Source organism: Acinonyx jubatus, chromosome D4 (assembly GCF_027475565.1).
Source record: "Acinonyx jubatus isolate Ajub_Pintada_27869175 chromosome D4, VMU_Ajub_asm_v1.0, whole genome shotgun sequence".
In the NCBI taxonomy this organism is placed as follows: domain Eukaryota; kingdom Metazoa; phylum Chordata; class Mammalia; order Carnivora; family Felidae; genus Acinonyx; species Acinonyx jubatus.
In genome coordinates this window covers 88,852,961-88,878,966 of record NC_069391.1, presented here as the reverse complement: position 1 = coordinate 88,878,966, position 26,006 = coordinate 88,852,961, and the positions used below count along the sequence as shown (strand labels likewise).

Here is a 26,006-nt window from a genome sequence, read left to right as displayed (position 1 = left end):
GTGCTCAGTGCCTAGTCTACCTTCTTGACCGGAAGACTTCATCATTTTTAAGCTTATAATGGAAAGTTACAATGACACACAAAAATAGGACACCATAATGACATGTCATGTGCTAATGACTAACTTTCCAGAATATTTTAAGCAAGTAACATTTGATAACTTGTGGCCTCTACAACAATAAACTCTATTGAGCAAAGTCCTCTGTGACCGACCTATAAGGATGAGAATTACACAATATGTAGAAAATGCTTTGTAAGAATGAGTGTGTTGTATAATTTGATTTTGTAATCAGGTCAAGAGTTCCTTGCAGTATCTGTTACATGGGCTCTCACAGAAAAACTGCCCAGAAGGGGACACAGGACACAGTCAATCCTCTTCTGTAACAAGTAAGAGCGGCCCAGGAATCAGGTGTATGTGCTCATAGGTCTAGAGGCACATGAAGTCACCGGCTAGGGCAACCCCATCTTGTCCACCAAGTTAACAGCAATCGCCAGAACCCCCTCCCTCTTTTTAACATCTTACTCATAGGTAACTTAAAAGGTATCTGCAATTTAATATAAATATTGCTTAGGCTAGACTGCAAACTTCACACAGATTGTAAAATAAAATGTGATTTTAGAAAAACCATGAGCCTGTGGCAGACTGCTTGAACACCCTATGTGCACGTGTTCCTTTTTAGGTGTGCTTTGGTGGGAAGTTTGAGAAACGCAATGCTAGTCAGGAGCAAAACTAGATTTCCAGCCCCATCATCCGGGTCTCTCGACTCTAAGGCCTGAGAGCAGAACAGGAAGTGTCAGCTTAACCCACCGATGCATCACCAAGACCTAGATTCAGTAATGCAAACACTAGGAAGGTTCGCCAGCTTATGGATGTAAAACTCCACGGAGAAACGGACACTTATCTGGTACTTCACAGTTTACAAAGCCGTTGTTAAAAGGTGGCAAAGATAATAAACTTTGCAACAGCTTTGCATATGGATATTATCATCACTCTCGTTTTACAAAGAAAGGAAAGCTCAGGGACCTAAGTAGCTGGCCATCATGAGTAACCTGCCACAGTTAGTAAATGACTTAAACCCAGTCCCGTTTACGCCCCAACTTTCTCAGTGCAGCATGCAGCCGGTCTCCTGCCTTGACCATTCGCCTGTTCCCTTTGCGTGGCGTCTGGTTCTTGTTTGATGGCCGTAATGGGCAAGGAGAATAATCCAAGGCTTTCATATGTGTGCTTTCAGCTGCTTGCATTTTCCAATTCCTTTGGGCCTCACCTACTTGCCCTCGCAGTGCTCCCCAAGCGGAGAGTGGATGAGAAGCTACCGGTGGGCATGTGTGCCCTCCCTCCTTGGTCGTGGCTGCAACTAAAGAGAGCAGCACCTTCAACTTCCAGTTGGTGCCCAAACAAGCCTGTGTCTCACACTGGTTCACAGAGAAGAGGCAAGTGAATGTCTCCACCTCCCCTTCCTGCTCTCTTCCCTACTCTGTGGAGGCTCCCCTCCTCCTCCTCGGGCCACTGCCCTAGAAGGACAGCAGTGTGGTACTGGCTGGTTCCGTCCCCTCCACCCAAATACCACACTCCTGCCCAGAAGCCCTGATCCTGGACTCACGGGTCGATCCCGCCGTCCCCCAGCTTCAGCGACACGCTGTCCTGGTCTTCAGACATCGACGCCAGCTGACTCTGAGGACGCCCTCCAGGAAGGTAGGATGAGGATCAGACCAGAAACCAATGGAGCCAACCTCCCCTTAACAATATCACCATCAGGGTTTCCTCATGCAGAACACGGTTTCTTTCTCTTAGCACACACTACTTCACCAAGGTGTGAATTAAGTGGGGCTCCAGCACGATCCACAAGCCTCTCCATCCCGTGTAACAGTTCGATAATGAAAACATCCTCTTTGCTTACAGTCAACTCACCGACTTAATTCACTCCTGCACTGGGAAGGGCGCAAAACTCAAAGTGTCCGCAAACCTCACGGATGTGCAAAGAGCCCACACGTACACATTCACGCTGAGAATAGGACACTTCATACGCGGACTGTTGTAAAACCCCAAGCTTCTATTTTTATGCAATTATACCCGTTGCCACCAGGTCACAGTCTTCTTTTGAAGGCCGGGGCGCCTCTCCAGCGCAGGCACTGCTGCATTCTAGGTCTTGTGAAAACCCCATACTCGCTCCGTGGCGAGAAGTCTAACTATATCCAAAGACACCGCGCATAATCCAACAGCTACGCCTGGGAATAAGACGGACCGTGACAGGAGACGCTCCCCTGGGCGTTCTTCCACCCGGGTCACCTTAGAGGTGACAGGACTCAGACAATACACTCTTCCCGAACGTCTGGGAAACTGTTCCCCCGAGCCCCCTCGTAAGAGACGGCTTGGCCAGCGGAGTGGCTATCTGCCCAGACGGCCGAATGCAGAGGGCTGTGAGACGGTCGGACAGTGACCTGGTACTAACCCACGCAGTGACAGAGCTAAACAGAAACACAGCTTCCATTCCACTCGTTCATAACGACTGCAAAAAACACTCCGTTTCTTTTCAACACACAATTCTTCCAGCAATACCTTAGTTTTAGTTGGGCACCAACGCCTTCAATGGTAACAGTATATTTTATTCTATGTCATGAATATTAAAATGTCATGCTTCCGGTTCAGTCACCTTACAGGTTTAACCCTAAAACTGTCACTTATAATTACAAGAGGGAAAATGAAGTATTTATTGTACTTATTTTTTCAATTACATTATACAGAAATTAGGTGGAGGGAACACTTGATTTCAGCAGCCCCTTCACAACACACACCATCCAACAACTATCTGGCTTTAAATATTGGGGCACTGGGAAGAGTTCCTAAGAGTTTACATACAAGTCAGCAAACAAATCCCTTTCAGGTCTGCTCTCCAGACCTGTCCAAACCATGTCTTTAAACACTAAATTACAAGGGAAACCAAGTGTTTGTTGGGCGGGGCCCACGGGCACGTGGAAGGGATCTGAGCCACAAGCAGTAGGAGCCACAAGGACACTTCCACTAAAAATAAAATTTCACTTCAGCCTAGTAAAGGTTATGCTTCATTAGCCGAGCCATGTTCTCATGAAGGTGATAAGCAACTAAAACGGACTCTGATTAGCACAAGAACAGGGGGGATTTCTGGAAGAATCTCAGAGAATCAACGAGGACTCTAGAAGGTGACAGGCAGTCACCAGGCAAACCCAACCAGCAATGACACAGTCAGACCCATGCTGGGGTGGGGGTGGGGAGGGGCGCCTCTACTGGCCCCTGGAGAGTCCTGAGGAAGAGCCTCCCCCCCCCCCCCCACTGCCTCGCCCTGGAGTTCAAGGTTCCTATGGAGGTGGGGGGCAGGGAAGGGGGGGAGGGGGAGCGAGAACCCTCTGGCTCCCTCCTTAGTGCAAACATGCCCAATGTTCTACTGGAAACTGGGGTGTTTTCAGGAACGGGAATGGATACCAAGCAGCTCAAAGCAACAAATGTCTACTATCGACAATCAACATCTAGCAATACTGAAATGTTTCTCAGTGTGAGTAAATCAATACATGTAAGCATATTCACACGGCCATGGCTCTCAAAGGACTCAAGCTAGAGGCTCCCTACAGGGCAGTAAAGGAATAAACACCTTCTGTTTGGGCTCTACCTAGAATTTTTGTCCAATTCAGATTGTGATCCATGTGAATAAAGAACCAATCTGGGACAGACTCAGGGGTAGCCTACCAAGTGCCATATGTAGTTAACTGTCAAATCAAACACTGTCGTTATTCACCCACGAAAATAGACTTGCGTACGATCCAAATAAATTTGCAAACTGATATTCATCACCGTGATATAGAAAACACGCTTGTCTCAATGCTTTTTAAAAGACCTAAATTTCATGAAGATTAAATATTATTATAGAAAACTCAATCCTTCCAACCAAAAAGGAAAGAGAAAGTAAACATTCTAACATGAACAAACTGCATAATGTATACACCGGAATTCATAGATCTAGAAAAACCTAATGTATAAATCGGATGTAAAAACATTAATGTATAAATTGAAATTCATAGATCAAGAAAAAGCTACATATTAACAGTTCAAAAAGGATATATGTACACATATATAAATCTTTATTAGAAGGATGTCTCAAAACACTTGTCTAAAACGATAACGTTTCTAAGTTCCCACCTCCAAATACTCAGTTCTACAGAACCCAGAAACCCACTTACATAGAGGGACTCGGGATTTAGCTGAAAGCACTTCTGTTTGTCTGCTGGAAATGATGCAAAAAGTAAATGTGAACTCACAGCAGCATCCGTCCAAACCCTGTCATAAAATACTTTGCAACACATTAAATACAAAAGAGCGTGCTTCCAAATGGTGGCTGCAGTATGTGCATTTGCTCGCAGACACGTTACTGTGTGCAGCCGGCACTAACCTTCCCGAAGCTTCAATGGAGGCCTGACAGCTACCCGTTCCAGTTCGCACGGGGTAATTAGAGCAAATGGCGGCTGGGCTTAATGTTCTGCTATTTCTTTTCGTTCTGGAATGTAATCAACAAGATAATAAGATCGCTTCTGCTCAGCTTTTCTTTAATCTCCACGCTGACAGAAATAGACATTCAATCATCGGGCACCGAGCGACGAGGGCAGGTGCTCAGTCGGGTTCTCCCGACAGCCGTCCCCACAATCGAGGTCCTCACGCTTTCTGCAGGATGGCCATCTCTTCGGCGTCTGACAGGGAGACAGAACCTTCACGGGGCCTCCGCTCCTCCGCACCTCCTCGGCTTCTGGACGTCTCCCGCACCAATGTGTGCGCATCAGGGTGACCTGCTCTCGCGAGTCCAGGAAGGAAGAGCCGCGGCGGCTGCCCCCCGTGCTGTGCTACCGTAAAACCCGGTGCTCCCACACGGCTGTGGTGTGGCAGGACAACTCAAGGAGACGTGAGGATGGCGAGCGTGCGGCCCGGATTTCACAGGCCATGTGCCGGCGTTCTTCACGCATTGGAGTGTTAACTCTCCCATCCTCACGGACACTGTACAAACGCGTGTGTATTTAATCCCCTTACCCCCACACTTGCTGTGAGCACTCTGTGCAGCCTCACTCCTTCCTGGGCCTCCAGACCGTCCCATGACACCAGCACTGTCCCCACTCTGCCGTGAGACCGCCGGGACATCTCCGCCGTCCTCCCGGGTCATCCCTCACCTCCCAACGCCGACGGCCCTCAGCTCAGCACTCCCCGTACTTCATTCTATCATCAGATTTACTGCCATCAAACGCGACTAAACGCGACTCCGTATTTTATTTGTCAGTCCGCCTCCTCGAACTACAATCCGTGAAGGCAGAGGTCTGGTCTCTTGTTTCCTGCTCTATTTCTCCAGCCACTGCAAGCACCGAATACACGGTAAGTACTCAGTAAAACACTCGAATGACAGATGAATACATGTCACAGACTTGTCAATCAAAAAGAATACTGGAAAATCAGTTCAGACATCCTAGGCACACAGTATACCCTAAAGAAAAAGGAGAACAAAATTCTGAGTACATAACATTTGCACCTGAACCTCAACTAACTACGTCCGTTGACGTGGAGGTGGATGGACAGAATAAATGGTTGGTTGGGTCAGGCTCTGTGGCTGTTGGCAATGGAAATCAACACAAAAAAAGAAATTTACTAGGTTTCTGAGTGACTCCAAGAATTACCAGCAATGCTGAAGGATGACGTTCGAAAACACATAGGCAGCAAGACTACCCTAAACGGGAGGACAGCCCCCCACACCAGAGGCCACCTCCAGTAAGAACTCTGCTGCCTGGGACTTGGACAAAGACCACAGCACCGGAAGGAACCCCCCATCCACTGTCCCAACCTCTGAGATCAGGTTTCAACACAAAATCTTGAGCAGAAACTTCAGCTAGCAGACACCCTCTCAGACCCATAGAGCAGGGACCCAGACTGGGAAGGGGGACCCAGACGCCCGGAAAGCCAAACAAAAGCAAAACAGGTTCATCACGACAGAGGTGTAAAACACACTTCCGTCGGTGGAACTAGCAAAGAGGAAGTTCTTCCTTGGAACGCGTCAGTCCCCCAGTATCTGCATTGCAAAGGCCTCTGCCATACTTCACTAGTAGTAGAGTAGTGACAAGTTCATTCTTGCGCCGGGTGGGAGAATGAAAATCAATATTCTAAACTTCACGTGTTGGAATGGCCAATTCAAGTGGCATTAGAAATGCTACACCTACTTAAGGTTGCACAAGATAAAGGTAGCACTAAAATATTTTAAACCCTCCCTGTTCTCGTAACTCAACAGAAATGTTTTTAAAGCATCAGAAATGACATGAATGTGTGTCCATTCGTGAAGCAAATCATCAAAAAATTATCACACAGCGACCCAAATAACGGGGACTGGGAGGGGGTGACAGCTCCAGTTATACAGCAATCACTGACTCACAGAAATTCAGCTGTCCGCATTTAAGAAGAGTCTGAGCTCTTGGACTAACACTCTTTCTACAGCTTTAATTTTGTGCAGCCACAAATTAAAGTCACTCCTGAATCTGACTCTACTTTCTTTTCTCTCTTCTAGGAAGTGTGAAAGGGCTGGCCAGGTACACTTGAGTTTAAGAAAGACAATCTGTTCCTTTCTTCTTCAGCCTCCTCAGGCTCCAGTGATGTGCACACAAAGCCCTCTCAAGGTCTGCAGAGCAGGGAAACGGTTTTGACACCTCCCTGGAATCTCAAGAATGTATCCCCATGGGCACTGAAATAGGCCTAGTTTAAAACAAACTATACCAAGGAAAGCAACAGACACAGAATGCAAATGTGCTAAACACAAACAAAGAACAAAAAACTAATCCAAAGAACATGTAAACATAATTTCGGGGTATGCCTCTTAAAACTCCTAGAAAATACAACATTAAAAAAACAAAAACAAAAACAAAAACCCGCTTGGCTTCATTCAAGGAACATTTACTAAAAACACCTACCATTTAGCACACAATGGGGCTGCAGCCAGCCCACCAAATGGACCAGTTCCTTCCCTGGGCACACATCCGCAGGGTGGCAGGGTGCGGGGACACTTGGAGGGCAAGATCACACCAGCAGAGATACAATTTGTTAAATCAACTAAACGAGGCCATGTGACTGACGTGGCTCCAAAGCCCTGGGAGCCCATGTAAGCAAACCAAAACCTAAGACCGTCAGTGTCTCAAGATTACAAAATCGGGGTGCCTGCGTGGCTCGGTTGGTTGAGCGCCAACTTTGGCTCAGGTCGTGGTTCGAGCCACATCACGCTCTGTGCTGACAGCTCGGAGCCTGGAGCCTGCTTCGGATTCTGTGTCTCCTTCTTTTTCGGCCCCTCCCCTGCTCGCTCACGCTCTCTCGCACTCAGTCTCTCTCTCTCTCAAAAATAAAAATAAAACATTAAAAACAATCAAACTGCCGCCATTTATTCCTCCCATCAGCGCGATGCCATAATCGAATACTCGAGACTATTATCACACTTTACAGATTAGGAGCCAGAAGCACAGAGAAGCAAGCAAGTCAGTTTCCCCAGGCCACAGAGCAAGGATTCAGCCCACTCCAGGGCCACGCTAGGTGAGGTTAGTGGTTTTACAATACCTCATATTGTCTCCATCTCTTTCTGAAACACTGAACTAATTAATATATGACTGATTTCAAAGAAGCTCATTTTAACTCTCAGGCATTTTAGTAACCACAGATGATTAATTTTAGAGGAGTCCTCTGATTACTCCCTATTTTTTTCAAGTACTGGCTTCTGGCTGTGAATGGACAGGGAACTTCCCTGATGATGCTTAAAGCTGGCCACAGTAAGGCAGAATTCAAAAATACACATATTGGGTGAATATTCTGAACTGCCTGAGCCGCGGATCCTGTCATGGCATCAGGCAGAAGTTTGCTTAATAAAAACACTCGGCTTCCCTAAGATAACTGTTGCAACAGGCCAAACCTGCAAGCTGAACAGAGACCCCGTAACTCGTCATCTAACAGGGTGACCAGGACCATTTCCAGATACTTCTTCTGCCTCTGAAATGCTCATGACCAAGTGGAATTATTAACAGGTCAAGGAATAAATTAATTCCAGGGCACTGGAAATTATGTTCATGAAACGAACAGTGGCCTTGCTGACACAGCGTCACTATTTCTAGACAGCACACTTGAACATCAAATAAATCTCACATCATGAACATGTGCCAAAAGCTAGTGACCTAGTTTCGTTAGGGTGGGAAAGGAATAGGCAATCTGTCCTTCGGGACCAGTACGAAAATAGCTTCCTAAAGCATAGCTTCGTGCTCTTAAAAAGTTGTAAATAATTTTTCCATGCAAGAGCAAGAAAAATAGCTATGGTCAATATCAAATAATGAATTTCGTTTGTGTAACCCCATAAGTTAAGGCTAGCTCTCACAATGCTCTATTTTCAAATCTTGGAAAAAATAAAGGATGAGGAGAATTACATAAGCAAGTATTTTCAACATCTAATAATGGCCACACCAGTAGACCAGCATTATTTTTGAGAAACTCCACAAAGATAATTTGCTAACTCTGACAATTCCAAAGAAAAATGCAAGTAACAAAACTGTTTTAAGTATATCACACCTACATAAAAATATAAAGAACTACTGAACTAAATCTGGCACAGCAGACACTGGCAAGAGGCAAGAACAATTTCTTTTAGCAGAGACAGGGCAGGAAACGGGCGTGAAAGACATCAGGACTATGAAACACATTTCCCGTGGGGTTTTCTTTCTGAAATAAAGAATGTGGAAAACAGGATAGAATTACCTCTCAGAATTCATTTTATAACAGCTACAAACTTTTTTTTTTTAATTTTTTTTTTTAATGTTTATTTATTTTTGACAGAGAGAGAGACAGAGCATGAACGGGGGAGGGTGAGAGAGAGAGGGAGACACAGAATCGGAAGCAGGCTCCAGGCTCTGAGCTGTCAGCACAGAGCCTGACGCGGGGCTCAAAACCACAAGCCGTGAGATCATGACCTGAGCCGAAGTCGGCCGCTTAACCAACTGAGCCATCCAGGCGCCCTTAAGACACATCTATTAAATTTGACAGATAAAATACACAAAAACTAAAAATATATATATAATTAATAAAACACACTTTATTAAACCTCACCTATACTATACAAACAAAAAGAAATACACTTTCTTTTCGGGGCACCTGGGTGGCTCAGTCGGTTAAGCCTCCAACTTCAGCTCAGGTCATGATCTCTCGGTTCATGAGTTCAAGCCCAGTGTCGGGCTCTGTGCTGACAGCTCAGAGCCTGGAGGCTGCCTGGGATTCTGTGTCTCCCTCTCTCCCTGCCCCTCCCCCTCTCACACTGTCTCTGTTCCTCTCTCTCTCAAAAATAAACATTAAAAAAATTTTTTTAAAAAAAGCTCTATATAAGATAAATATATCTGAAAATCTGGGTAACTATATTTCTCCAATAATGTCATTTATTAAAGGAAATTTTTTTAAATGTCAAAATATACCAAGACACACAAAATTAGAACAAAATTTCTAAGACACGTTAATGCCATTATAATCTCAACCATTTCAGAAACTAGATTAATAAAGCTTCTAAGTAATTTTAAGATGCTAGTATTTAACGGCTACCAAAATCTTGCAAGACAACATATGAAACAAAATTCCCAACTAATCTGATCTATGAAAATAGATGCAAAAAATTACCGTTTCAAAGAATAATACACCATTGCCAGAATGGGTCGTTCCAAGAAAGCTAGAATCTTTCAACAACAGAAAATCTGCATATTTCAAGGACACCACGAAAATTCAACATTATTAGCATGTCATAATATTTCCTTCATAAGATTATGGATGTATAATCTCAAAGTAAAGACCAGGAGACTGCTTTCTGGTGAAAACACTGGGAGCTTTTCTACCAGAATTATAAATAAGACAAGGAGAGATATCTAAATTCTACCATTAGATCAAAACCAGCGAGTTGCAGAAGAGAATGTGTAATATGATCATACTTTTAGGTAAAACAAATCTATGTATAGCCTGTATTAATACACTGGTAGATGCATTTTTAAATCTGAAATGACAGGCTTCAAACCCTTAATCATGGTTACTTATGAGCTGAACACTGACTGAAGCAAAATCAAGCGACAGTACACAGCATCAGCAGCTGCTCTTAAGAAATTCTATTACTGAAAGATTAATCCTGAAATTCCCCCAAAACTGGCTCCTATTATTATTTTGTATTTCTCATCATACGTTGTTAGTGTTTCTGTCTTCCTTTTTTAAAACCCAGCAATATTACTTTTGTATTCAGATGCTCTAGAAGGTAAATTTTCAAGTCACACCATCACTTTCTGATTAACTGCGGTTACAACATTTCTTCCAGAAGACCTCCCAGGGTGACACAGGCCCTGCGGGAAGGGCGGCCCTGGTTCCCCCACTGGAAGGGTCATGATGGAGAAGGCAGGCGATTTTCTAGTGGTGAGCCATCAGGAGAGAAACAACAGAAGGCAGAAGACCAGGGGAAGGAAGCGTAAGGCAATAAGCAGAACTGACCGCCGGCCACGGGCCACGCACAACAGGATCACACGGCAGCACTACCACAAAAGGCGGCCGTGGCCGTGGTTCACGGGGGTCCAAATACATACTCACAAAGTGCCACTGAAATGAAAAATTAGGCAAAATGCAAAGGCGAGACACTTGACTATAAAATCCCATTGTGGCTTGGCAATATGACCCTATAGGCACCAAAAAGCTGATCCAATAAAGGCCAGTTTTACGTACAGAGAAGTCTGAATATTAACAGGACGGTCTTCAGCTCCGCCACAATGAGGACAGATGGCGCTCGCCTGGGTGACAAACAGCCTGTTTCCTTTGAGGAACTCACGGCAACGCCTTTTAGGACTGGTGCTCTTAAGATCTCACCTCTGGAGACAACAGACCTGGAAGTAATTTGGTGAGTTGTCCGTGACGAAGAAACAGCGACCGTCTGGATGTATAGATTAAGAAGACTTTTCTGATTAAACCGTCAGTTGTTTCATAAAAAGAACACGCCAGGTTTCCAGGTCAAGACAGTGAACTACAGGGCCCTGAATGGCCTCTTCCAGGACGCGTCGGATCTACGGCTAAACATACACCACTTCCCTGTGAAGGACGCGCAGGAGCCAGCTGAGCAGCTCGTCCCCAAGGGGCCAAGGGGAAAAGCCCAGGTCGAAGCAGCAGGACAGGCTGGGACACTCCCCCCACAAACCCCAGCCCCATGGCAGCGTACAACCGGGAGTGAGCTCTCGACTCCGGGCTGCCCCCCGAGGAACCAAGGGTTTGAACTTCACACTGGGCACCCCAAACTTTAAGACCTGCACCCTGACAGACAAAAACACAAAACGTCCAGCTTTGAAAGTCATCAGGCTTCATGGCAGAAGGCCCACAAGCTAGGGTGAACGGAGAGACAGACAGACAACCAGAAAGCGCCAGGTCTTCCTGTGGAAGGTCCATCCTGGGGGGCAGGCAGCTAATTCAGCACACACCCAGCGGCCTCTAATCCTCTTCAGAGACTAAGGGGCCACGGGCACCACCGATGCGCCCTCCCCCGCCTCTCTCCAGGTCACCGGCGTCCCCCAGAAACGAGCCTGTGCACACACATGGTGCCCCGATTGCTGTGGCCGACACCCCCTATCACGTGGCTCTGGTGGCAAGCCCCACGTTCCTGGGTTCCACACGACCACAGCAGTGGAGGCGGCAGCCCGCAAGGCCCAGGATTCTGGTGACAGAGGCCCATCCGCTCATCTTCCCGGCTGTGGCGTGAGGGGCCACACGTCAAGGAGCCACTACACTCCCTGCCAGAGACAGAAACCAGCAGGTGCCACCTGCGAGCTCTGCATCTGTCCTGCCCCAGGTCACTGAGAAAGGACCTTGTGCACACCTGGAGCCCCCGCTTTTGCGGCTTCTGTCCAGACAGCCTGGGTAGGGAGGCCAGCTGGGCCATGTTAACAGGACCGACAGGACAACAGCAGTAAGAAACAGCTCTTGTCTGGCCATCGCCTCGGGGTTCAGAATTCAGGAAGCAGACAGAAACACCCATCTCCCGGTCCTCCTGTGGGACGTCCGTTTGCAGACTTTAAAAGCTCCTGTAGCTTCCCGTCAGTCTGAATCCAGACGCTAAGATCCTCCCCTTGGGGACACTGACAGGACTCCCCACACCCTCAATTACCAGGAGCCAGGAGCCACTCAGAATGAAGCAAGATGCAAAGACAAAAACAATGTTTTGAGAGACAACCAAGAGCTAGGGCAGAGGTGAATGCCAAGGTTCATTTCCAAGAACCCTGGAAGAGGTTGGGAGAGGTGGCTGCTTCAGCTCATGCATAAAAAGCCAACACAGAGTCAAGGAAAATGAAGAACCACAGGGTATATTCCAAACAAAAAATGAAGAAGACACCTCATTCTCTTAAAAAGGCCTCCATGAATGGATACGAGTGATTCCAAAATCACGATCATAAAAATGCTCAGTGAAGACGGGAGAAGAATCCATGCACAAAGTGGCAGTTTTGACAAAGAAAATAGACGAAGGTACCAAATGGAAGTCACAGTGTTGAAAATCACAAGAGCTGAACTGTAAAATACAACAGAGGGGTTCAAGACAATGATGAAGCAGAAGAAAAAAGCCGTGAACTCAAAGACAGACCAGTGGGACACATACGATCAAAGCAAAAGGTGTGTGGGGGGCGGGGGGGGCTGTGGATAAAAACACGTGAAGAAATCTTAAGAGATTCATCGGACAACAGGAAGAAAGCTAACAACCACATGAAAGAGGTCCCAGGAGAACAGAGAAAGGGGCAGAAAACTTTTTGAAGACGTAATGGCTGAAAATGTCCCAAACCTGGGGGATTAAGGGCCTGAGGTTCCAGGAAGTCCAGAGTGCTCCATGTGAGGAAAGGCCGAAGAAACCCACATCGAGACATATAATTAAAGTGCCAAAAGTTAAAGACAAGGAGAGAACCTCAAGCAGCAAGACAAATACAACTCGTTGTAAACAGGGAACCTTCCACAAGCCTAGGAGCAGATTTTTCAGCAGAAACTCCACACCAGAACAGAGCGGGCGTGGTACGATCCATGTGCTCAAAGAAAGGCATTTTCCAGCCGAGAAAACCAGGCAAACTGTCCTTCAGAACTGAAGGAGACAGCTTTGGAAAATCTCTAGACTGGCCTCACAGAAAAGTAAACGTTAAAGAAACTGCTTTAAGCTGAAATGAAAGGGTGCTAATTAGTAACAGGAAAATATATGAAAGTATAAATCTCCTCATAAAAGTAAATAAACAGCAAAATCCAGAACAACTTAATGTTGTAAAGGTGATGAGCTGATCACTTATATGACTAACATGAAGAAAAAAGTAGTAAAAGTGACTGTAACTACAATTTTGTTAACGGATACACAAGATAAAAGGATGTAAAAATGTGACGTCAAAAACACTAAACATGGAGGGGGAATAAAAATGTAGGATGCGTTTGAACTTCAGCTGATGTTTATAAGTATAAGTTCTTTCATGTGAGCTTCATGGTCACCACACACACACACACACACACACACACACAGCAGAAACACAAAAGATAAAGAGAAATGAAGCTACGTTCACCACTACAGAAAACCATCAAATCACAAAAGAAGAGAGCAAGGAGAAGGAAATAAAGGAATTACAAAATAGCAAGAAAACAGTTAACAAAGTGGCAGTAAATACCCACGTATCAATAATTACTGTAAATGTAAAACAACTAGATGTCCAATCAAAAGACCCAGAATGGCTGAATGAATTCAAACAAAACAAAACATATGCTGCCCACAAAAGACACTTCAGATCAGAGGACACGCACAGACTGAAAGTGAAGAGACAGGAAAAGGTATTTCACACAAATGGAAACCAAAAGATGGGAGAAGTATATTTATATCAGATGAAATGAACTTTAAGACAAATATCGTAATAAAAGACGAAGAAGGTCTTTATATTACGATAGTGGTCAATCCAACAAGACAATATCACATTTGTAAATATTTATGGGCCCAACACGGAAGCACATACGTATATAAAGCAAAGATTAACAAACTTAACGGGGAGGGGGGCACTTGGGTGGCTCAGTCGGTGAGCATCCGACTCTTGATTTCGGCTCAGGTCATGATCTCATAGTTGTGGGACTGAGCCCCTGCATCGATCAGCTCGGCGCAGAGCCTGCTTGGGATTCTCTCTCTCCCTCTCTCTGCCCCTTCCCTGCTCACACGCTCCCCCTCTCTCTCAATCTCTCTCTCTCAAAATAAGTGAATAAACATTACAAAAAAAACCAAAAAAACAAAAACCTTAAAGGGAAAAACAGACGCCCGTATAGCAGGAGGGTCCTTTGACACCTAACTACATCAATGGATAGATAATGAAGACAAAAAATCAATAATGAAACACTGCCTTAAATGACACATTAGACCAGATGGACTTAACAGTCATTTACAGAACATTCCATCCTACAGCAGGAACTTTCTTCTCAAGCGCACATGAAATATTCTCTGGGACAAATCATATGTTAAGCCACAAGAAAGGTCGATGAATGGGAGATGACAGAAATCAGATCAAGCATCTTTCCGACCACAATGGTATGGAATCAGCAATCACCTAAAGCAAACAACTGGAAAATTCATAAATATGGGGACATTAAACCACACAAGCTGTGCTGAGCCACGGAGAGTGGGGGAAAACTGTGGGGTCACGGAGAGTGGGGGAAGACAGTGGGGCAAGGGGTCCTGAGCTCGCCTCCTGTCGTGGACACGCCGAGATAAACGCCACATATAAAGCAACACTCTCTGAAAATATTCTGAACACTAGCAGAACGGATCACTCACAGCCAAAAGCCACATCCAGAAGGGCAGGAAGGGCAGGGACAGAGCTGGGAACCGAGTCCCCAGCACGATGCCCCCCCCGTGGGAGGGACAGCGCAGGCCAGGAGATCCTCCCTGAGGAGCCCGGGGATCAAGCCCCACGTTGCACACCCCTGGCCCTGTGGACCTGCACCAAGAAGAGTCCCAGCACCGTGTGGCTTTAAAACCCAGCAGGGCCTCACCCCCAGGAAGGCCTGAGGACTACCAAGAACCAAAACTGCCTCCAAAGGGCCACCAGCTTCCTTCCGTGGTCTCAGAGCCAGCACAGAAGCAGTAGTCTGGAAACCATCTGGGCTCTACGGGAAGGAGATGTACTGACTGACTTCAGGGCGGGCACCAGGGGGCAGGAACCTGTGAGAAATCAGCCCACACCAGTCACAACTGCTGTCAACAAAAAGACAAGAAATGACAAGTGCTGGCAGTGATGTAAAAAAGGGAAATGCTCAGGTGCTATTGGTGAGAATGTAAATTGGTGGTACCTCTGTGGAAAACAGTATGGAGTCTCCTCAAAAAATTAAAAATAAAAATAACACGAGGGGCACCTGGGTGGCTCAGTCGGCTAGATGTCTGACTTGGGCTCAGGTCATGATCTCGCGGTTCATGGGTTCGAGCCCCGCGTCAGGCTCTGTGCTGACGGCTCGGAGCCTGGAGCTGCTTCGGATGCTGTGTCTCCCTCTCTCTCTGCCCTTCCCCTGCTCACGCTCTGTCTGTCTCTCTCTCAAAAATAAATAAACGTTAACAAAAAAATTTTTTTAAAAAAAGTATGATATAGTAATTCTACTACTGGATATTTACCCAAAGAAAATAAAAAGATTAATTTGAAGAGATATATGCACTCTTATGTCTCCTGCAGCATTATTTACAAAAGCCACGATATGGAAGCAACCCACGTGTCCACCAAGAGGGGAATGGATCGATGGAATATTACTCAGTGCCAAAAAAGAATGAGATCTTGCCATCTGCTACAACATAGACAGTCCTAGAGGGTATAACTAGTAGGTTAGACAACGACAAACACCGTATGATTTCACTTACGTGTGGGATCTAAATACTAAAGCAATCAAGAGGAAAACCGAGACTCCTAAATACTGGAGATTAGCGCTTGCCAGAGAAGGACAGGTGGAGAATCAGCCAAGGGATTAAGAGGCACGAACTTCCGGCTTTAAGTAAGTCACAGGGAGGAAAAGTACAGCACAGGGAGCCCAGCAAATAATATTTGAGCGACTTAACATGGTGACACTGTAACTACACTCACCAAGCTGAGCAGTTTGTAACATATGTAACTGCAGAAACCACTGCATTATATACCTGGAATTAATACATTATATGTCAACTATACTTTGAATAAAAATGTGTGTGTGTGTGTGTGTGTGTGTGTGTGAGAGAGAGAGAGAGAGAGAGAGAGAGAGAGAGACAGAGAATGTGTAGATATTGGGGAGGGGGGGTGTCAAAGAAAATAGAAATACAAAAATACCAAAACCTACGGGATGCAGCAAAATCCGTTATAAGAGAAAAGTTTATAGCAATAAATGTACCTCAAGAAACATGTAAAATGCCAAATAAACAATCTAATCTTAAGGACCAAGAGAACAAACAAGCCCTAAGTTAGAAGAAGGAAATAACAAAGATCAGAGTCAAAATAAGTGAAATAGAGACTAAAATTAAAAAGACAATAGAAAAGATCAACGCAACTGAGAGCTGGTTTTATGAAAATAAACCTTTAGTGAGACCCACAAGAAATAAAAGAGAGGGCTCAAATAAATGACATCAGAAATGAAAGAGAAGATGATATAACAGATGCCACAGAAATACAAATATCATGAGACTACTACCAAAAATTATGAGTCAACAAACTGCACAACCCAGAAGAAATGGATAAATTTCTAGAAACATACAACCCGGCAAGACTGAACCAATAAAGAAACAGAAAATCTGAACAGACTAATTACTAGTAAGGACACTAAATGAGTCATCAATAACAGACAAACAAACAAAGATCCAGGACTATTTGACTTCACTGGTGAATTCTAGCAAACTTTTAAAGAAGCATTAATACCAGTCCTTCTCAGGCAAACCAAGAAAGAGAACTCTTAACTCTAGAGAAGAAACTTATGGTCATCAGAGGGGAGGTGGCTGGGGGAGGGGATTAAGGAGGGCACGTGTGATCAGCCCTGGGTGATGCATGAAAGTGGTGATAACTATTTTGTGCACCTAAAACTAAAACTAATATTATGTAGGTTAAGTAACTTGAATTTACACAAGAACTTTAAAAAAATACCAATCCTTCCCAAACTCTCCCAAACAATAAAAGAGAAAGGAACACTTCCAACTCCACTCGATGAGGCCAGCATCATCCTGGTAACAAAATCAGACAAGGACATCACAAAGAAAACAAACTGCAGGCCAGGACCCCTGATGAACACAGATGCAAAAATCTTCAACAAAATGTACCCAAACCAAATCCAACAACACATTAAAAGGACGTTCACCATGATCAAGTGGGCTGCATTCTAGGCACACAAGAACGGTTCAACAGCCACAAAACTGTACAATACACCACATTAACAAAATGAAGGATAAAAATCACACAGCAGATGCAGAAAAAGCACATCACAAAATTCAACCTTCGTTCAAGATAAAAACTCTAAACAAAGTGGGTATAAAGGAAACATGACTTAAGAAAGGTCATATACACAGATACACCATACTCAATGGTGGAACACTGAAAATTTTCCCTTTACGTTCAGAAACAAGACAACATTTGCCTCGTTCAGAAACACGTCACCTCTTGCTATACGGTACTGGAAGTCCTAACTGGAGCAATTAAAGGAAGAAAGCTAAAATGCATCCAAATCTAGAAGAAAGAAAACAAAGAAAAAAAGAACTAATAAAACTGTCACTATTTACACATGATATATTGCATATGAAATATCATAAGTAATCCACCATAGAAATGTTAGAACTAATAAATGAATTCCGGGAAGTTGCAGGATATAAAAGCAATGTACAAAAATCAGCTGCATGTCTGCACAACAACAACTATCAGAAAGAGAAATTAAGAAAACGATCCATTTATAATTGGATCCAAAAGAATAAAATACTTGGAATAAATCCAACCAAAGAGGTGAAAGACCCGTCCACTAAAAAGTATCTGACGTGAGTAAAGGGACTGAAGACACAGAACAGATACAAAGATACTCTTGCTCATGGACTCAAAGCAACAACACTGTGAAGATGGCCATGTTACCCAAAGGAATCTACAGATCCAATGTAACCCCTGTCAAAATTCCAAGGGCATTTTTCACAGAAGTAGTACAAAGACTCGCAAAATTTGACGAAACCACTGAAGACCCCAAATAGCCCAACCAATGCTGAGAAAGAAGAACCAAGCTGGAAGCATCATGTTTCCTGATTCCACATTTTCTTACAAACCTTTAGTAATCAAAACAGTATGGTTTGGGCATAAAAAGACCTATACGGCAACAGAATAGAACAGAAAGCCCAGAAATAAACCTATGCATATATGGTCGATTAATTCGACAAAGGAGCCAAGAATATGCAATGGGGAAAGCACAGTCTCTTCGCAATGAATGGTGCTGGGAAAACTGACCACCCGTATGCAAAAGAATATACTAGTTTCTTACACCATACACGCAATCGAGACAAAATGGATTAAAGACGTGAAGAGAATATATATAAACATAAATTTTTTAAAGGAAAAACACAGGCTGTAAGCTTCTTCACAATGGTCTCCACGGTGACTTTTGGATTTGACACGAAAAGCAAAGTTAACAACAGCAACACTAAACAGCATAACTACATCAAACTAAATCTTCGGGGGCGCCTGGGTGGCTCAGTGGATCAAGCATCTTAATTTCAGCTCAGGTCATGGCCTCACAGTCATGGGATCGAGCCCCGCGTCGGCTGAGTGTGGAGCCTGCTCGAGATTCTCTCCCTCTCTCTCCCTCTACCTCTCTCCGCAACTAGCATGCGTGCATGCTCTCTTCTCAAAAGATAAAAAGTAAAAAACTAAATCTTCTGCATGGCAAAGGAAACCATCAACAAAATGAAAAGACAACCTACAGAATAGAAGAAAATATTTGAAAATCATGGAACTGATAAGGGACTAATAGCCCAAAATATATACAGAATCCACCCAACTCAACACCAAAAGAACAGATTACAAAATGAACCGAGGTTCTGAACAGACATTTTTGCAAGCAAGACAGACAGATGGCCAACAGGTCACACAAAGGTCACACACGCAACATCACTCGTCATGAGGGGACTGCAAATGAAAGCCACGATGAGGTGTCACAATACACGGGTCAGAACGGCTAGTGTCAACAGGCCGGGACATGACAAGTGCCGGCGGGGGAGTGGGGACGAGGGAGCCCCGGTGCACGGCTGGTGGGAATGTGAAGTGGTCCAGCCACCGCGGAAAACACAACGGAGGTTTCTCAGGAGCGTCACAACAGAACTACCCCTGCGGCCTAGCAACTCCACTCTGGGTTCTTCTCCGCAGGAAATGAAAACACCGTCTCGAGAAGAAACACACACGCTCACGTCCATTGGCAGCATTGACTACAGCAGCCAAGACAAGCCAGCAACCGACGCGCCCACTGAGGGATGAATGGATAATGAAGCCCTGGATGGAATATTCTGTAACCATAAACAGGAGGAGATCCTGCTATCTGCCACAATGCGGACGGACCCTGAGGGCACTATGCTAGGTAAAACATGTCAGACCAAGGAAGACAAACAGCGGATGATCTCACTTATATGAAGAAACTTGAAAAAAGAAAAAAACCACAAAATCATAAATACAGAAAACAGACTGGTGGTTGCCAGAAGTGAGGGTGGGGACTGGGAGTAAAGGGCGGAGACGGTCAAAGGTACAAACTCCCAACTACAAAATGAATAAGCTCTGAGGATATAACCAACTTCAGGGTGACTGCAGTTAATAATACTGTGCTGACCACTTAAAAGTTGCTACAAGTAAATCATAAAAGCTCCCGCCAGAAGAAAAAATATTTTGTGACTCTGTGGTAGCAGATGCTAACTGTACGTACTGTGGTGACCATTTTACAACATATACATACAAAGAATCATAACGTTGTACCCCTGAAACTAGTATTATTTATCTAATCAATGAAAGATTAAATAGTAAGTAATACAATGAGTGGACGCATGCTTACGTATTCATTCACGAAATCATGGCTCTTCCACTTCCGGCCATAGGGTAGCAGAGACTGGATTTACCTTCTGCCTGATACACCCGAAACTCAGTATTGAGGACGCTGGACATGAGGCAACATGGGACAGTGATGACTCAAGACCAAGCAAGGTGAGCCCGACTCCTGCACAAGCGTATGGTCCAGAAAGAGCTGCCAGGACGCGGAGCAGAGAGGTGGACCCCAAGCCAGCCCAGCGCCCTCTCAGTTAAAGAGGAGCCGTGAGCCCAGGGGGACACAGGTAACTAGTGTGCAGGATGGGGCGCAGACTCTAGAAATCTGGAGGGGGTCCCTCCTGAGTGTTCACGGGAGTACTGAGCACTACACGTGTGAAGAAACTCGGGAAAGACCCACCTAAAAGGGGGAGAGGGTCGAGGAGTTTGAGGCCGAGCAAAAGGACCACGACGAAAACTATTCGAAGGCACGCCATAATTCAAGTTGCCCACAACCAGGGATAAGGAGAAAAATCATAAGGGAGGTCTAGCAAAGAAACACACTGTTTCAAAAGAACAAAGAAAAGGATGACGGCAGATTCCCGTCAAGAAAACAACTTCAGCTAAGACGGTGGGTGGTGTTGCGACATCGCTCACATACGGAGAGATAAAAATATTACCAACCTGGAACTCTGCACCCAAAACATTTCCAAATACAGAGCGAAAGACTTTGATAGATCTCCCAAAGCCGAAGGAGCCCAGCAGCAGCTGCTGCCATGCACACAGAACTGTTACGGGAAGATGGATATTGGTAATAAATTCAAGTATGTGTCTACACAAAGGAAGAATCGGGAGAGGAAACAACCACAGGAGTAAATACGTGACATTTTCCTGATTACTTAAATCTCTTTTAAGAATAATTGATTTTTTTTAACAAAATTAATCATGAAGCGTGGGGTGAAAGCATATGTAAAAGTTTAAGTGCATAACAACGAAGGCACAAAGAGCAGAGGAAAACAATAAAAGTACTTACTACTGCATTCTTGTATATGAGATGTTTTATTCATGGGATGGATGGTAGACTGTCCTAATGGAAGATATACAGTACCTGTCCTAAAGCAATCAATGAAAAAAAATAAAGAATAATAGTGAATAAGTCAATAAAGGACATGAAATAGAATAAAAAAAAAACCCACTCAATTCCAAACAATGGCCAAGAAAAAGAAACAAAGGGGAACAAAAACAAGAAACAGAAAACAAGTAAGAAAATGAGAAAGATTTTTTTTAATGTTTATTTGAGAGAGAGAGAGAGAAAGAGAACGAGCGGGGGAGGGGCAGAGAGAGAGAGAGAGGGAGGCAGAATTCGAAGCAGGCTCTGTGCTGACCGCAGACAGCCCGATATGGGGCTTGAACTCAAGAACCATGAGATATGACTGGAGCCGGAGTCAGATACTCAACCGACTGAGCCGCCCAGGTGCCCAGAATATGAGAGATTTGTGTAGAACAGTATCAATAATCATATTAAAAGTAAACAGTCTGAATATTCCAACTGAAGACAGTCATTGTGATGGACGGAAAAGCAGGACCCCACAATATGCTGCCTACCAGGAATGCATTTTAAGTAAAAAGACATAAATGCTTATGAATAAAAAGACAGGAAAGGACAGATTAGGCCGACACCAAACCAAAGTAAACTGGAGTAGTTACATAAATACCAGGCACGGTCCAATTCACAACAAAACATATTGCCAGGGATAAAAAGGATTATTTTAAGATAATATAGAGAGCAATCCATCATAAGACATGACAAAACTAAATATTTCCAAACTTAGTAACAGAGTCTCAAAATACTTGAAGCAAATACTAATGGAACTGAAAAGAGAAACAGAAAAATTCACAATTATAGTTCATTCACATTTACAGAATGTTCTGCCAAACAACAGAACATAAAGTCTGGTAAGAAAAATTAACAACCTAAGGAAATAGTTAGATGGTATTCATGGGTCTGAGGAGACAATAAAGCCAAGGTCAAATCTCTACAAATTAACCTATAAATCGAATACCATGTTAACCCAAAAGTCCCAGCAGGATCTTTTTCTAGAAATTGGCCTGCTGATTCATATGGAAATGCAAAGGATCTAGATTAGGCAAAACAACTTTGACTAAGAAGGGGACTAAAAATACCTATTTTTAAGATTTATTTTAATGCTACAGTAATCAAGATAGTACGGAATTGGTACCAAGATAGACAAATAGAGTAAGAGAACTGAAAAGAGCCCAGAAAGAAACATACACAGAGCGGACTTCTCACCTTTGACAAAGGTGCAAAGGCAAATCAGAGGAAAAGGACGTTCTTTTCAACAAATCCTGCTGGAGTAACCAGACGTCTATCAGTCCATACTTCACACCATACGCAAAAACTGACTGAAAACGGATCATATGTCTAACTGTAAACCAAAACTATAGAAGTTCTAGAACGAAACAGAAGAAAACCATCTGTGACTTTGGTTTAGGGAAAGATTTCATTGACACACCACCAAAATCACAAACCATGAAAGGAAAAGTCGATAAACTGAACTTATCAAAATTAAATTCTACTGTTCTTCGAAAGCCCTGCTAAGAGACTAAAAAGTCAACTCACAGATGGAAAAAAATATTTGCAAAGCATCTACTGGATAAAGGACTCGTATCTGTAACACTACGAAGAAAACACAGTAATAATTTAAACCCCAGTAAAAAATGACCCAATTAAAAACGGGTAAAAGCTCCAGGGACGCCTGGGTAGCTCAGTCGGTTTAGCGTCTGACTCTTGGTTTCAGCTCAGGTCATGATCTCATGGTTCGCTGACAGTGCGGAGCCTGCTTGCTTGAGATTCTCTCTCTCCCCCCTCTCTCTCTGCCCCTCCCCCACTCGCTCACTCGCTATCTCTCTCTCTCTCTCTCTCTCTGTCTCAAACTTTTTAAAAAATGGGTAAAGGATTTGTACACATACATCCCCAAAAAAGAGACAGAGCTAGATGGCAAGTAAGCACATGAAAAGATGCTCAACATCATGAGACACCAGGGAAACGACATCCACAACAAGCCCACGCCAAGCCTCGGTGAGGACGCAGAAGAAAAGAGAACTCTCATTACCGCTGGTGGGAATTCTCAGAGGTGCTGGTCACGCAGTAACAACGGAAACAGGCACTTATCATATAAAGCCATTCCGCTCGTAAGCACTTACCCAAGGTAGCTGGAAGCATATGCCCACACAAGCTGCGACGCAAACATGCACAGTGGCTGTACTGATAAGACCCCCCGAGCTGGAAATACTCCAAGTGTCTACCCACGTGAACAGCTTAGCAAACTGTGGTACATCCAGCCACTGCAGTATCATTCAGCAATAAGAAGGAATTAAGTACTGGAACTCACTACAAAACGATAGATAGCAAAATAATTACGCTGAATATAAAAAGCAAGCAAAGATTACATAGCATATAACATTTCTGCAGGATTCCAGAAAATGAAAATTGACCTGTAGTGACAGACAGTGGGTCAGTGGCTGCGCGAAGAAACTTTAGGGGGTGATAGAGCTATAGATGTATTCATCATCCTGGCTGTTTATGGTTCCACAGGTGTCCACACGTCAAAGCTTACCAAGTTTTCTTGCTAGAAACACATGCAGTATATTGTACACCGATTATGACGTAGAGCTGCTAAAGGTATCTTAGAAAGAAGAAAAATTACAGCAAATCAACACAGACCATAATAAAGTGAGTGTGGGTCCAGCCAATGTGCCAGCCAACGTCTGACGCACACAGAATCTCACCTGTTCTCTCCGCGGCCGCGCGGTACAGACATCATCACCTTCATTCCACAACAGAAGAAACTGAGAAACAACGTTCAAAAAGAAACGTGCCTAATGAAACACAATGCAGTGAGGGAGGTGGGGTTCGAGCCCAAAGACGCTCAGCCCAGGGCTTCTCCCTTGAACTACGACTCTGCCTACAGGCAGGGACAGCTGCTCATCAGCCATTCAACCATGAGCACCGCTGCTGAGTGGATAAAAGTGGGTGTAAGTGAAAAGAATATAATCGGACTCTACCGCCTGCTCAGGGACATGCACGGAGGGTGCCTGAATGCTCCACACCTTCTATTCCACTTTACGGGCATTACAGCTTTAAAAACTAGTCACCAGAATGAGTGTTTGGTGAAAAGCAAATTCAGGGTTTTTTTGTATTTAAAAAAAATTTTTTTTAATGTTTATTTATTCTTGAAAGAGAGAGAGAGAGACAGAACACAAGTGGGGGAGGGGCAGAGAGAGAGGGAGACACGGAATCTGAAGCAGGCTCCAGGCTCCGAGCTGTCAGCACAGAGCCTGACGCTGGGCTCAAACCCACGAAGTGTGAGATCATGACCTGAGCCGAAGTCCGATGCTCAACTGACTGAGCCACTTAGGCACCCCAGTTGTTTTTTTTTTTTTTTTTACTGTTTATTTATGTATTAGAGAGAGAGAGAGAGAGAGAGAGAGAGAGAGAGAGAGACAGTGTGGGGGAGGGGCAGAGAGAGAGGGAAAGAGAACCACAGGCAGGCTCCGCGTTGCCAGCACAGAGCCCGATGTGGGCCTCAAACTCACCAATCTGTGGGATCATGACCTGAGCCGAAATCAAGAGTCAGATGCTTAACTGACTGAGCCACCCAGGCACCCTCACCTTCATTCTTAAAGGGCATTTTCTCCAAATACAGAATTCTGGGTTGACAATTCCTTCCTTCCAGCACTTCAGTGATGCTGTTCCACTGACTTCTGGACTGCATTGTTCTGATGAGAAATCTAGTTCATTCAAATCACTGGTTCCCTATAAATAATGTGTCATTTTCCTCTGACTTTCCAGGGTATTTTTTGTGGGTCGGTTGGTTTTTGGTCGGTGGTTTTAAGTGGCTTATGAATGTGTCTGGTCAGGGATCTCTTGCGGCTTATCTTGAGTGGGTTCAGGCACTTCTTAAATCCTTGTTTATGTCTCAGCAAATTTACGAAGTCTTCAGCCATTATTTCTTTAAACATTTTTCTTCTGAACCACAGTTTCTCCTTTCCTTTCAGACTCCTTGTGACACAAGTGTTAAACACCTCAGTACTATCCTATAGGTTCCTGAGGTTCAGTTCGTACAGACAAGGCTTCTTCGTTTCTCTGATACTCAGACGAAATACTTCCTACTGAGCCATCTTCAAGTTCATGCTCTTTTTCTTCTGTCGCCTCTACCTTGTATTCAGTCCATCCAGGGTGCTTCCTATTTTTGGCTAATGTACTTTTCAGCCCTTTTCTTTCTTTTCTGAAACTTGCCATATTTCCATTTGCTCATGCGGTGCAAGGCCTACAATAAAGGCCCAGTATCGTGTGCTTCCTAATATCTAGGGAAACCAGGTGAACCACAACGGCCTGACCACAGGCTCCCCTCCCCACTCTGTTCCCATGGGTTAATCCCCTAGACAAACAACTCTCCCCATCAAACAGACCAGGCATGATTCCTACTTATCCCTGGGGGGATGGGTTCCAGTTCCCTGCCAGACCATGGAATCATTCAACATCAGGGAGCCTGGGTGGCTCAGTCAGTAGGGCATGTGACACTTAAGCTCAGGGTCGTGAGTTTAAGCCCCACGTTGGGCATGGAGCCTACTTTTAAAAAAAGGAAAATTTATACATATATATGTATATATATATATATATATATATATATATATATACACACACGCACACACACACATATATATACACATATATACACACACATATACATATATACGTATATATACATATATATACATATGTGTATACATGCATACACGTATATTTTATATATACATATATACACACACACACACACGCATACATATAAAAAACAAGCCCATCACATCCTCCCATGGGACCCAGGGGACAGCCCACCCTCCTGTCCCTACACAGCCTGCCTCTCCCAG

The 26,006-nt window shown here is 44.3% G+C and overlaps 1 protein-coding gene and 2 long non-coding RNA genes across 12 annotated transcripts in view; 1 reads left to right on the top strand and 2 right to left on the bottom strand.

Annotated features, from left to right (window-relative positions):
• AUH (AU RNA binding methylglutaconyl-CoA hydratase) overlaps window positions 1–26,006 on the bottom strand; it is a 353,019-nt gene that overhangs the window by 252,856 nt on the left and 74,157 nt on the right. The window lies entirely within an intron of this gene.
• The window catches only part of LOC113594266 (uncharacterized), a 67,589-nt gene that overhangs the window by 40,296 nt on the left and 1,287 nt on the right, over window positions 1–26,006 (top strand). The gene's annotated exons all lie outside the window — the stretch shown is intronic.
• Window positions 16,335–25,838, bottom strand: LOC128312260 (uncharacterized). The gene is made up of 2 exons (XR_008291330.1): window positions 23,865–25,838; window positions 16,335–23,761 (listed from the first exon to the last, which is right to left on the bottom strand). It is a non-coding gene; the product is annotated as an uncharacterized LOC128312260 (long non-coding RNA).